The sequence below is a fragment of the Camelina sativa genome, chromosome 5, assembly GCF_030686135.1.
Source record: "Camelina sativa cultivar CO46 ecotype springtype chromosome 5, ASM3068613v1".
Classification (NCBI taxonomy): Eukaryota; Viridiplantae; Streptophyta; class Magnoliopsida; order Brassicales; family Brassicaceae; genus Camelina; species Camelina sativa.
Window position 1 is genome coordinate 13898369 of NC_141884.1, and position 14144 is coordinate 13912512.

At 36.3% G+C, this 14144-nt stretch overlaps 1 non-coding gene and 1 pseudogene across 2 annotated transcripts; both read left to right on the forward strand.

Annotated features, from left to right (window-relative positions):
- Positions 1-1705: 1705 nt before the first annotated feature.
- On the forward strand, positions 1706-2485 carry LOC104786811 (cyclin-dependent protein kinase inhibitor SMR10). The gene has a single exon (XR_015556937.1). It is a non-coding gene; the product is annotated as a cyclin-dependent protein kinase inhibitor SMR10 (transcript).
- Positions 2486-6432: 3947 nt separating this feature from the next.
- LOC104786814 (cytochrome P450 710A4 pseudogene) lies at positions 6433-8117 on the forward strand (annotated as a pseudogene). The gene has a single exon (XR_015558529.1). The product of XR_015558529.1 is annotated as a cytochrome P450 710A4 pseudogene (transcript).
- Positions 8118-14144: the final 6027 nt, after the last annotated feature.

The following is a 14144-nucleotide window of genomic DNA, read 5'->3' on the forward strand; positions in this document are numbered from 1 at the left end:
ATTTTATAGAAACCCGTTTCAAACGAGTGTTAGATGATTTTTTTTTTATATATACTGTAAAATGTTCATTCAGAAATTGTTATGAACTGATGATCATATGATGCGTTATACGTTCGCTTGTTTTTGCATGTAACTACTGGGGACTCTTAATTTAATCGTCTCAACGATTTGTTTTTTTTTTTTTTTGCAAGTTTTACAGTGATTTATGATTATAGTTGATTTATATTTTTAGAATAAATTATCTTAATATTTTTGTCCGCTTCGCATAACCAAGATTCTCTTGTGATTTGATTGAACGTTTCTAACTAAAGTACGTGAAGAAAATTTGGATTTATTTACTTTTGGAAGTTGAGCCTTGGAAACTTTAAATATAATGAAAATACAGTTTATCGTAGGTATATGTACGTACGTGTTTACAAACTTTACATATATAAAATATATGCTTTATTAAACATTTCGTAGATAATGTCTTGTCTCTAATAACTTAGTTATTTTAGAAAAAGAAACACATGCGTTTGGGGTTTTGTTAATCTAACAAAACCCGGACAAGAACTTCAGTTATCTCCAGAGATCTTGTTTTTTTTGTTGGTGTGGTTTTGTAATTAGTTTATACATCAATTTCAAATGGGCATAACAAAGACAAACATATTCAGTATCTATTATTAGTGTTGACTTTCGTTATCAGTGACAAATGTTGAGATATGTCAATGGAATATAATTTTATATCAGAAACATTTAAGATTGTCACACTTAAGACTTTTGTCATCTAGGTGGGTATAGTTTAATGCTAACGGATCGTTTTTTTAATCGCTATAGAGCTGTATAGTGGCATAACGATTTGTTTATCTTGTCAGTTAAATCGATCTATACACACAAAAGGTAATGGATGTATGATAGGTCAAGTTAAATGCTAAGTAATGTAGTTATAGATATGGTGATGTTGTAGGAGTGAGTGCATATATAGAGGTGGGTGTGATAAGATAGAAGGCATGTGAGGTTGATGTTCACATGCATCAAAGTTAGGATCAGAGTGAGAAAGTAAAATAATAGAAAATGATGATACGATTAACCAAAATTTGAAATAAGATGAAAGAGACAGCTTATCTTCCTTTAGACACTAAATTCAATAATTTCTTTTAGCTTATGAATAAAGGAAACTAATTGACCTTTTTCTTTTCAACCAACAAAACTGGCCTTTTCTTGTTTTCATGTCAATACGCTTTCAAGCTTTTTTTCATCTTTACACTATTATTATACATATGCCTCTTTATGGAATACAAATTTTACTAATCCTCCAGTATGAGAGAATGAGACACATATGAATTCGAAATTTAAACATGAGTGTATAATTTAATTTCTTCTTTATTGTTTGTTAATATTTTATATTTTAAATGCTGGTTTTATGAAAAGAAAACTTAATAGAAACGAGGCTTTGTATGTATACTTGTAAACGAAACCTTTTTCTTTTTTCGTTGCTACGTAGAAAATATCTGAGTGTGGTTAAAAGAGTCATCTCTGGATCTTAAAGCAAAATGTGTTCTCAAAAGGCGAGAAACATGTGATTGGTATAGAGAGACTAACCATTTTTTACGAAAACCTTACTAATTATAATCAAGCAATCTTACATAAAGTATAGTTGTTGCATCGGATCCTTCAACATTAATTATAAACCCGAATGTTCGCAAACGAGAACATTATTTACATAAACAAAATTCATATTTACACGGACATAGTATTACCAGTACTATTATATATAGCAAACTAAGCCACCAGAGCCATTAAAATCGCTCTCTCTCTCTCTCTCACTCTCTCTCATCAAAATTTTATATTTTCTTCTCCTTTATGCTTTAAGTTTGAGCTACGTTTCTTCTCAAATATGGGTTTCTCGGACGCCGGAACTTATCTCTCCGATCAAAATAATCTCTGCGAGACGGAGCTAGGTTTCCTCCGTGAACCCTCATTAGGTTTTTCAGACCGGACCGTTCACACAACATCACCACAACCCGAGTTCCACACTATTTCTCCTATATATCAAGAATTTCAAGATCAAGATCAAGATCAAGATCAAGATCTTGAAACTAAATCGAAAGAAGCAAGTAATTGCTCACGTAAAGGAGTAAACTTCAAGAACGAAGAAGAAGAAGAAGATTATTGTAAGACTCCGACTCGTCTCGACCAGATTTTACCGTCGATTCCAAACATTTGTCCACCGGCGCCGAGGAAACCTAAAAGAGTACCGTCGAGAAGCCTTAAGGTCAGGAATTCTTATAAAAGCAAGAGAATGATCATTCTAAATGTTTCTAGAGAGATTGAATGTCTCTTCAATCCAGCTTCTCTATGTAATAAAATTAAGAAATCTAGACATATCTGATCGATATTTTCATATGTATGTATAACATAGCTACCTAATAACGAAATTGTGTAATACACTACGAGTTACATAATGTATTGAGATACCTATAAACTTTTTATCTTTCCTATATTATTATTTATTTTTATTTTTTTGACAAGTCACAAAGCTTTTGATTTTTGGTTAATAGTGTATGCTACGCTTTTTGCATGCTTTTTTCTTTTCTCTTGGGATATTTTTTGTACATTGGAAATAATCGGTATATATGCACGAAGATTAATACTATAGATTGTAGAGTACATTAATTAAGCATTGGAAATTGGAAAGCAGAGTTGGTAAAAATCCCTAAGATACGTAAATGTGGAAATTTTAAAACATACCGATTGTTTCCAATGTATAAGTTTTTTAAAAATGATTTAAATGCTTGATCACTGACGACAAAAAGAAAAAGAAAAATTGCTTGGTCACTGAAATCAAGGTGAATGTGTTACCCTATTTGGCCGACTGGTCCAGCTCATATCAAGTTCGAGATTGTGCAAGTTAATTGTTAATTTAAATGAACAAATTTGGATACGGAAAGTACTGTAAGGCAAGAACCAGTATATATTACTCATCTAAGTTGGCCCATAAATTAAAGCATCAAGTGTCAAGTGTGTGAGTAAAATGCAAACACATATGGCTCTATCCAAATGGGCTTTAAAAGAAATCGAAGCCCAAGTTCAAATGTTTTGTCTTCTGCCACAAGTAGAGAAGAATGGTTTGTCCTCCCATGAAATGACGATTGGGGAAATCGTGCGTCTTCTCGTCATGGCACAAACCATCAATTTAGCAAATCTACATATTAGTCAAAGCCATTGGTCATGTTTAAAGTCTAGTCTCACGAAATAGACAACAATTTCTATACCACATGCCCTCTAAAGGACATTATTATTGGCTTCCAAGAATTTTTTTTAGCGGAAAATTATGAACCGCTTTAACATAAAAATGCAAATGGACTGGACCGATTGAGTTATATAATACGCACTATGACTAAATTTCAAAGCTTAGATGACAACGATGTATTTTGTAATTAAACTCTATCGGACCCGTTAATATATAGGTCATATCTTCAAAATAAACTTTTGTAACGAAAGAATCGCGAACAACAATTTTGGGATCACCAAAAACGGGGGTTGAGTAACATTAAAAGACTCCGAGTGGTGTAATCCACTCATGTCAAATTGTCAATGGAAGTATGGATTGTGAAGTCATATGTCATGTTTTTTAGTCTGTGTTGTAACTTGTAAGATGGGTTGTGTTTGCTCCATTTGTTTTTTTTTTAATAAAAAGAAATTCTTTGGTCCGGCTTTCACTTACCAAGTCTTCCACTCCCTTAATCATAAATAAATCGGCCAAATGTCTCGAGATTTTAGATTATCATATATAGCAACATAAAAATAAATGCATTGTTAACTGACTTGAGCAGATAAAAATATTTTATTGATATTATTATTATTATTTTGGTCTGATATAAAAAAAAGTTAATAAAAAGTGTTAAGCCAATCCTAACTTCAGTGCACTGACCAATGTTAAGTCCTTAATGCACAAGACACCATCACACCAGGGATCAAGCCATGTTTCCTACGAATATACTACGAATATAGAGATTTGGCTAATAGACCGGCTTGTTGTGGCCCAATAGTTAAAAAAAAAAAAAATCTAATGTCCTTATTAAACTATAAATCATCCATTTAATCAAAATATAATTATGATTGGTGATATAGTGTTAGATTTTTTTTTTGTCAACCAAACATTAAATTAGAAAATAACTCCAAGGTTGGTTGCCCAAATCGGAGGGTACGAGTTTACAAAAGAAGTTACAAAAGATAAAGATCTCGAGGAGCGAGCAAGACAGTCTGCCCTTACATTTGACGTGCGGGAGATCCTGGAAAGCATGAAGGAGGGAAAGGATAGTCGAAGTAAGCTGAAATCATCCAAAAGGTTGGAGAAAGCGGGCCATTCATCGGGAGATTGCACCATCGCCACAAGTTCTGCACAATCCGTCTCAAAAATCTGACATTCAGCACCCGCCACCAAAAGGGATTCCATCGCCCAAATCAGAGCCTGGAGCTCCGAATGTAGGGGTGAAGGGCTGCGTCGCTGGCTTCGTGCTCTATAAGCAACGTTGTATTCTCACTATTACAAAACCACCAGCCCAAACCTACAAAAAGATCTGAAACCTTCCAAGATCCATCAATCTGACACCGGGGAGAAGGATCTCGAACCTCCAAAGGCAAAGAATGTAGGGAGTCCGAGATGAAGGACTTGGCCTCCTCCCATAATAATTTATCATTAGCCGCATGATTAATAACATCAAGTGGCTCTGCCTCAATATACTGAAAAACCTTTTTATTCCTATCCTTCCAGATTGACCAGATAATCCACAGTAAATGGAAACAGATATAGTGTTAGATTCTACTAGTATGAATGATAAAAGAAATAAAAAAAAACAATTTGTAAACAAGCTGAAAAAAACTGTCCAAAGAAACACAAAGTAAACAATAGTAAAAAAAAAACTTATATGCTAATTGCTAACCCTTTCTATATATATATCTTTTTAAGATAAATTTCGCTTTCATGTCTTCTATATATGAGAATAATCTAGGCTGTTGAAAAGGCAAAATATCATCAATTATTTTTATCCAGAAAAATAATTAAAAAATAGTCATATACTTATATTTAAAATGACGACATAGTATATTTATTTGGACTTGTCTTTAAAAAAAAAGTATATTCATTTGGATTTGTTTTTTTAAAAGAGTATATTCATTTGGATTTTTCTTTAAAATAGGTATATTTATTTGGGTGGGAATAAAAACCACTTGAATTGGTAAAATCAGCCGTTGACTCAAGAAAATAATAGAATTTACAACGAAACACAATGATTATGAATTTAAGAATGCTATTTTGATGATTTGGAGCATATCATGTTAATACTAATAGTAATAGCCTAATAGGTATGATATACTGACTCCCAAACTATGCCTTTTTAAAGGTAAAAAAAACTGTCAAAAACAAAAAGAAAAAGTTCATTTCGGTACGTAAGTAAGTTGAAACCAACCTCATTGGTGGTAAAGATAACATCAAAAGTTTCCTTAACTCACAGTCATATATGCAGAGCCGTGGCTACGTGTAAACAAAAGAAGCATTTGCTTCCGGTCCGTTTTTTTGAAAAAAAATTAAAGCCTTAATTTTCCCAAATAAACCTAATAGTTAGACCTAATAAAAATGATTTTATGTGGTAAAAAGAAAAGGAGAGCAACGATGGTTATAGAAAACTCGAGATTTTTTGAGATCCATTGTTCTCACTTCTCCGATCACGATCAGTCGATCACCACTAATCACCACTAAAACATTAACATATAATTTAACTTATGCATCTTTTTGTTTTCTTCCTTTTTAGTTTGGCTGCCATCAACAATCAGAGATTTTTTAAAAAAAATTTAAGGCATTTTTTTTAAATACCGCTTCCGGCCCCTATAATCCTAGGCATGGTTCTGCATATATGTTGAGTCATTTTGTTTCCATTAAAAAAATTATTGATCTATTTGAAACTAAGGTATTAGAAATATTGTCAAGACAACTCACAAACGATCAATTCAAAATATTCATATCTCCTCCTTCTGTCTCTCTCTCCATAGACAATGGAAATTTTTTTAAAAAAATGTGACAAAGACATATTATTGACAAAAAATAGGAAACAAGCAAAAAAAAACCTTTGGATTTCTTTTCTGATAATTTTTTTTTGACAGGTGACCTTTGGATTTTTTTTTGCTTTTTTTTTTTTTCTTTTTTTCTTTTTCCGATAATTTCTTAAACCTTTGGATTTGTTTGCAAAAAAAAAAAAAGAACCCGTTGAATTCTTCTTCTCTTAATAAATCTCCCAACACAGCTTCAATCCAATATCCCAAAACCTCTTATAAATATTCTACGAATCCTACCAACCAAACAAACGACAGAAAGCAAAATCCTCTTCTTATATTTTACCACTCAAATCAATCATTTCCATATAATAAGAATAATATAAACCAAAGAAAAGAATAATGGTTTCCTCAGATTCTATATTTGCCTCTCTTGCACCGTACTTACTCTCAGCATTGCTTCTATACCTTCTGCTCGAGCAACTCTCTTATCTTGTCAAGAAACGTAACCTCCCTGGCCCTCTCTTCGTCACTCCCATCATTGGAAACGTCGTTGCACTCCTCCGTGACCCGACTTCATTCTGGAACAAGCAATCCGAAATGGCAAACACTCCTGTTGGCCTCTCCGCCAACTACCTCATTGGAAAATTCATCATCTACATCAAAGACGCAGAGCTTTCCAATAAAATCTTCTCCAACATTCGTCCTAATGCTTTCCACCTTGTCGGACATCCATTTGGCAAGAAGCTTTTTGGTGATTATAGCCTTATCTACATGTTCGGAGAGGACCACAAATCTGTTCGCCGTCATTTAGCTCCTAACTTCACCCCCAAGGCACTCTCCATCTATTCTACCCTCCAACAATTTGTTATCCTCCGTCATCTACGGCAGTGGGAGAAAAGTTTTTCCGGCAAGTCTAGGCCAGTGTCATTGCGAGAACTCATACGCGAACTAAACCTCGAGACTTCTCAAACGGTTTTCGTTGGACCATACTTAGACAAGGAAGCTAGGAACATGTTCCGTACTGATTACAATATGTTCAATCTCGGAACAATGGCACTGCCAATCAACCTCCCTGGCTTCACGTTCGGTGAGGCTCGCCAAGCAGTAATTAGGCTAGCGGATACACTTGCTGTTTGCACGGGAAAATCAAAACTAAAGATGGCGGCTGGGGAGGAGCCAACATGCCTAATCGATTTCTGGATGCATTCGATCAACCAGCAGATTCGGCCGCCTCCACACTCGGAAGACAAAGAGATAAGTTGTTTGCTCGTCGATTTTTTGTTTGCCTCGCAAGACGCGTCCACATCATCACTCCTTTGGGCAGTGGTGCTTCTTGAGTCAGAGCCAGAAGTGGTAAGAAGAGTTAGGGAGGAAGTTGCAAGGATTTGGTCGCCTGAGTCCAACGAGTTGATAACACCGGATCAGCTCGCGGAGATGAAGTACACGCGGTCTGTGGCTCGTGAGGTCCTTAGATACCGACCACCAGCAAGTATGGTTCCACACGTTGCTGTTGGTGACTTCCCTCTCACGGAATCGTACACAATCCCTAAAGGTACGATTGTTTTTCCTTCCGTTTTCGACGCCGCGTTTCAAGGGTTTACTGAACCAGACCGGTTTGATCCTGACCGGTTTAGCGAGACAAGGAAAGAGGATCATGTGTTCAAACGCAATTTCCTAATTTTTGGATCGGGCTCGCACCAGTGCGTTGGCCAGCGGTATGCCCTGACCCACCTCGTACTCTTCATTGCCATGTTCACGTCCGTGTTTGATTTTAAGAGGGTCCGATTAGATGACTGCGATGATATTGTGTATTGCCCCACGATGTCCCCCAAGGACGGGTGCACGGTGTTCTTGTCCAGCCGGACCGGTGCCACTCCTTGAATTGATCTGATAAAAGTGATCGTCAGTGTATATTTTTTAATCACTTTTCATGATGTGCTCTAAGTGTTAAACTTGAGAGGAGGGAGATCGATGTCATAGCTTTCCCATGTCTTCACCATATTTGTGTTGTTATGTATATATATATTTTTTTGTGTGCCGATGATGTTGTATAATTTGTTTCATATATTAAAATTTTATTATTATTTGCTCACCAGTCACATGAAGCATTTTGTATAACATTTTATATCAAGTGACTTGAGATCCGAGCATCCTGGATTTTTGGTCGATCTTCCGAGAATCAAATATATTGATCAAAGATAAATATGCCTATGGTTTGTGATAGCTAGTGATTACATGCATTGTTTTACAAGTATATTAAGTTTCAAACTTTTTGCATGCTTTTCTTTTCTCTTGGGGGTTAACATATTGTATACATTGGAAATAATTGGTATGTTTGCACGACGATTAATAGAATTTTAGACTATCTTTAAGCATTGGAAATTGGAAAGCAGAGTTGGTAAAATATGGTTTAAATGCTTGATCACTGAAATCAAGATGAATGTGTTACCCTATTTGTCCGACTGATCCAGATGAAATCAATAGTTTCTATACGACGGCCTATCTAAGATTGTGCAGTTTAATTATTAACTAAACGAACGAATTTGGATACCCTAAGTACTATAATGCAAGAACTAGTATGGCCCAGAAAATAAAAGTTACAATGACAGTGTATACTATCAAGTGTGAGTACATGATCTACACATATGGCTCTATTCAAGTGGGCTTAAAAAGAAATCGAAGCTCATGATAAAATGTTTTGTCTTCTGGCGCCTCAAGTAGAGAAAAATGTTTTCCCTCGCATGGGATGACGATTGGGGAAATCGTGCGTCTTCCCGTCATGACACAAACCATCAATTTAACAAATCCACGTGCTAGTCAAAGTGATCATGTCTTAAGTCTAGTCTCAGGAACAAGGCAATAGTTCCTATACCACATTCCCTCTAATGGACATTGAGTGGCCTCCAAGATGATGAGACACAAGTCAAGAGCTTCCAATTTCCAAAACACACACATACATACAAATACAATGATATCGTTTTCCCAAACTCTTGTGGCTATTAAGGAGTTGTAACGGTAAATCTTTCATGAGGGTTTGGATGAATTAGATTTGTTAATTGGCCTCCACGTCAATTAAAGTTTGCAGATCCAATAAGGAAATGGATCTCAGAATTAATGAATTTCAAATTCAAGATCTAACCAAAAAAAAAAAAAAATCTCTTAGTAACTTTTTTTTTTCTTTTCCTTTTTTTTGGTAAAAATGTTTGAACCATGACATTTGCCTACCCCTAGATTCTATAAGTTCTACGAGTTTGAGGTTGAGAAATTTAGATGTTTTTTATTTAACATGATTCGAAATGATTCGAACATCTAAATATAATTCGAACATCTAAATATAAATTTAAGAGGTTGTTTTCGAATGATTAGATAGAGGAATACCACATGTTGATACCCAACAAAAAGAACTAGGTCACGGGTAGATGGGTTTAGTTTTGGGAGTTACAGATGCTGTAACGCCCCGACCGCCACTTTTTAGTGGGCTTTATGTCTAATCTCAGTCAATGGGTCCATTTTTTTTTAATGGGCCTTACGTCCTCTCACTAGGCCCGTGAGCCCATCCATATTCGACGGTCGGTTTGCTACGTCCGGAAGGCTTTAAAAATTAGTTACCGTCCCTATAAATCACCACATGATCTTTTTCTGTGTTTTGTCCTCACTCGCACAGTTCCGACAGTCACTTCCCGGAAGGTCACCTATCCTGAGACTACTCCAGTTCAAGCACGTTTAACTCTGAAGTTCTCTCAGGACCCTTGACCGAAAAGATAAGTGCACTTTGGTGACATAGGTGGCCAAATCAATTCTTTTAAACCTCTCCGCATGTCCCTGAAACCGAGATGTCACAATTCACCCCCACTAACAGATCGCAATGTCCTCATTGCACACCAAGACCGTCACCTCCGACGGTCTGAGCCCACTCGACTCCACACTCGTCTAGGTTCGGCTCTGATACCACTTGTAACATCCCGACCGCCACCTCTTAGTGAGCCCATGTCCAATCCTAGTAAATGGATCCATTTTCTTTAATGGGCCTCACATCCTCTCACTAGGCCTGTGAGCTCATCCATATCTGACGGTTTGTTTGCTACGTCCGGGAGGCTTTAAAGACTTGTTACCGTCCCTACAAATCACCCCATGATCTTTCCCTGTGTTTTGTCCTCACTCGCACAGTTCGGACAGTCACTTCCCGGAAGGTCACCCATCCTGAGACTACTCCAGTTCAAGCACGCTTAACTCTGGAGTTCTCTTAGGACCCTTGAACGAAAAGATAAGTGTACTTTGGTGACATAGGTGGCCAAATCAATTCTTTTAAATTTCTCCGCATGTCCCTTAAACCGGGGTGTCACAGATGCCCCCACGGTATTGAATACTATGGGCTTGTTCGTTTCATCTCCGCACGCGATATTAGCAATAGAAAATGCAATGTTTTCAGCTGCTGAATTTAATCGACATCCAAAATTTTAAGCTACAAAACACATTTTTTGCCGCAGCGTCATGTTGTAGCTGAGGTAAATTACAAACTTTCTTTTGGGTATGAAAAATGGTGCTCTCTTTGGTTGTTTGTATCATTGTATGATATTCTTGGTTTCATAAACCTAGGAATTTCATCGAATGCCGCTGTTTCTTATGTTCTTAATTCCCATAGAAGTCGATGCAACATTCTTGATGTTCCAAATAGGATTGTGGGTGAGATATGAATAATCAAAAATATGGTTCGTTACCTCAGAGACATGGTTACATATTCGACAAGCTGGCCCTTAGGAAACATGGTTACAGTTCTTTTCTAGGCATGCCGTTGCCTCTTCCTAAAATTGATTTGGTAAATTCTCACTTTTCATTATGTGCCCTAAGTATTCTTGAACTTGAGAGGAGATGTCATTGTTTTGCCATCTCTACACTAAATTGATATTTTTTTCATGTAATACCGAATTATTTTTGAGAAATACCCTAAAATAGCATTAAAACAAGTTTTATGAATAATTATAACATACACTACGACAGATGGGATTTGTGGAGAAATAGATTTCATGGATTATGTTTTGTGTCTCTTCGGTTGAGTATAGGGTTCTTATTAAGGGTCAACCTAATGGTCAGATAGTCCCAGAGAGAGGATTACGTCAGGGTGATCTCCTTATTTGTTTATTTTATGTACGGAGGTTCTGATTACAAATATTCGGAAGGCGGAGGCGGATAAGCGGATTACGGGTATCAAAGTGGCTAATAAATGTCCTCCTATTACACACTTGTTGTTTGCGGACGATAGTCTCTTCTTCTGTAAGGTGGATAAGGATCAGTGTGGTGTTGTTTTGGATATTCTCAATCAGTATGAGGCAGTCTTGGGTCAGCAAATCAATTTTGCTAAATCTTCCATTCAGTTTGGTCATACGGTAGACGAACCGGCTAAGAGGGAGATGCAGGGGGTCCTAGGGATAACCACACCGGGCGGGATGGGATCGTATTTAGGGATCTCTGAGAGTTTGGGGGGGGTCTAAGATGAAGGTTTTCTCTTTTGTTCGTGATCGGTTACAAAGCCAGACAACTGGTTGGACTTTATTGGCTAAACAGTTATGACGGCTGATTGAGTTTCCGGACTCACTGTTTGCAAGGATTTTTAAAAGTAGATATTAACGGAATTCCAATCCTATGGCACCGATACGGTCCTACTCTCCTTCCTATGGGTGGATGAGTATCATATCTGCTTGATCTTTGGTAAATAAAAGGCTTATTAAAGGGGTTGGCTCAGGCGACTCCATATCTATATGGACTGATCCCTGGGTTCCAGCTCAACCCCCAAGACCAGCTTTATCAAAAGGGTTTTTTATGGACCCAACTCTTTGTTTGACTCAGTTTATAGATCCTCAGACGCACACTTGGTGTCGGGATCGGCTCATGGAGCATTTTGATCCGGTGGATGTTGCTTTGATAGAGGCTATTCCATTGAGTATTAGTCCGAGGGCAGATTACTTTGGGTGGCACTTTACAAAGTCTGGCAAATATACAGTCAAATCAGGATATGATACAGCGCGTATCGGTGTTCCTAACACCTTCCAGGCCTTCGGGTCTGGACCGGATATCACTTCCCTCCTTGCAGGGGTTTTGCAGGTTCGTTGTCCGCCAAAGATTAAACACTTTATGTGGCAAGTTTTGACAGGGTGTATTTTGGTTTTGGCAAACTTGAAAAGGTGGGGGATTGATTGTGATGTTGATTGTACAAGATGCGGGGCTGAGGAGGAAACTATCAATCACGCCATCTTTGTATGTCCACCGGCACGCCAGGTCTGGGCTTTAGCCCATGTCCCTGTGGGTCCCCAAATTTTCCTGACAAAATCTATATTCACTAATGTAGATCATTTTCTGGGGCATAAGAATCCGGGTTCACTGGTTGTGATTTTCCCTTGGCTTATGTAGTATATTTGGAAAGCAAAGAATGCTAGGGTCTTCGAGAACCAGGTGGAACAACCTGATGAGGTTGTGCGACTGGCGGAAGGGGAAGCGACCTCATGGCTAAAAGCACAGGAGGAAGTAGTGGAGGTGGAGTGTCCCTCCTCTCTTCTGGTCTCTTCTTCTAGGCCCTAGGGATGTAGTCCTTCTCTTCTTTCGGTTTACTCCGGCTATAGGTTCTTTGTTGATGGCTCTTGGAAAGAGTCTGATAGTTTTGCAGGTGCAGGACGGTGTTGTACTTCTTTGCAGAGAGCGTACCCGTTACTCAGAGCTACCAACTACTGGTGCAGTCTATCTCTGCTACACGCTGAAGTTGAAGCTTTCATTTGGGCCATGCAGTGCATGATTGGCCATGATTTTCGGGATGTGGCTTTCTCTACGGACTGTTCCGACTTGGTGAAAATGAATGACTATACCGGTAAATAACTATATTGAGTTTCTTATTTCTCAGGCTCATTAGCAATTTACAAACAGATTCAATCCAATTCCACAAAACGTCATAGAAAATTTGGGTGGGAACACAACAAAGAAACGGATACAAAATCATTAGGCAAATGTCCTAATCGAACAAAAAACCAACAATGGATTTTTAGAAAATTAATAATTATGATTGAAGAATTTGAACTAGATTCAGTTTGTAAAAATAAAAATCAAAGTTTATGCTTCTAAAACAAGTAAACATTAAAAAAGTATATAGTTAGAAAAGAAATAATAAATAATAGTTAGAAAAGAAAAGTATAGTGTAATCATTTATACTGTGTAGAAAATAATAATACGTCAATGTTTTGCTTTCAATCGTGCTCCTAATAACGATTAAACTAGCAAAAATAACACGTCAACTTTGTTTTATATATATAATCAAATCATATTATAATACTTATTTGGATAGCTACGAGAATCACGTGGAATTGCGCTATACATTAATACATTATCTGAACAATCATTATCATTATCTACATTAACATTTTTGTAGTATATTTTTCCAAAAAAATTGTTTAGTAAAAATTTACAGAGTATGTTACTACATATAAGAAAAATAAATTAAACACATTACAGGTAAATCTGAAAATGAAACAAAAACCAAAAGAATATTTTTAAAAGTAAATTAGTAGATTAGTAAATTATTAGGGTCAACTAAGATCCGGTCCCTTTAATTGGATTTTCTTTTGGTTTTTTCGATTCAAAAGTATTAGGAGTTATTTGCTTTTGAAGGATCATCTAAGATTGTGTTCTTAGCTAACTAAATCCGCTATTTCTAAGAGCTTCAAAAAACTTTTACTCTATGCCAATTCAAAAAAAAAAAAACGGGAAATTCTCAATGATTTTTTTTTTTGCAATTTTAAGTATAATTTGTTCATATTTTGATTGATTTATTTTGTTTTAATATAAACAACAAAAAAAAATTGAGGAAAAAATGTGAATTGTAAAAAATAAAATAAATTGGCGGTTAAGCTTAGAGTCTTAATCTATGGTAAAATGACAAGGATACTGTTATCTTTATAATTTTAATAGCGAAAAAATAATGAGAGGTGGTTCGATTTATAATATATATACCATAGTTTATCAGAAAACTGGTAGTTATATTTTAAATACTTCAATATTAATCCTAGACACAATCAAACCTAATTAAAGTATTTTAACAAAAATTATTTAATTAATTATATCTATATAAT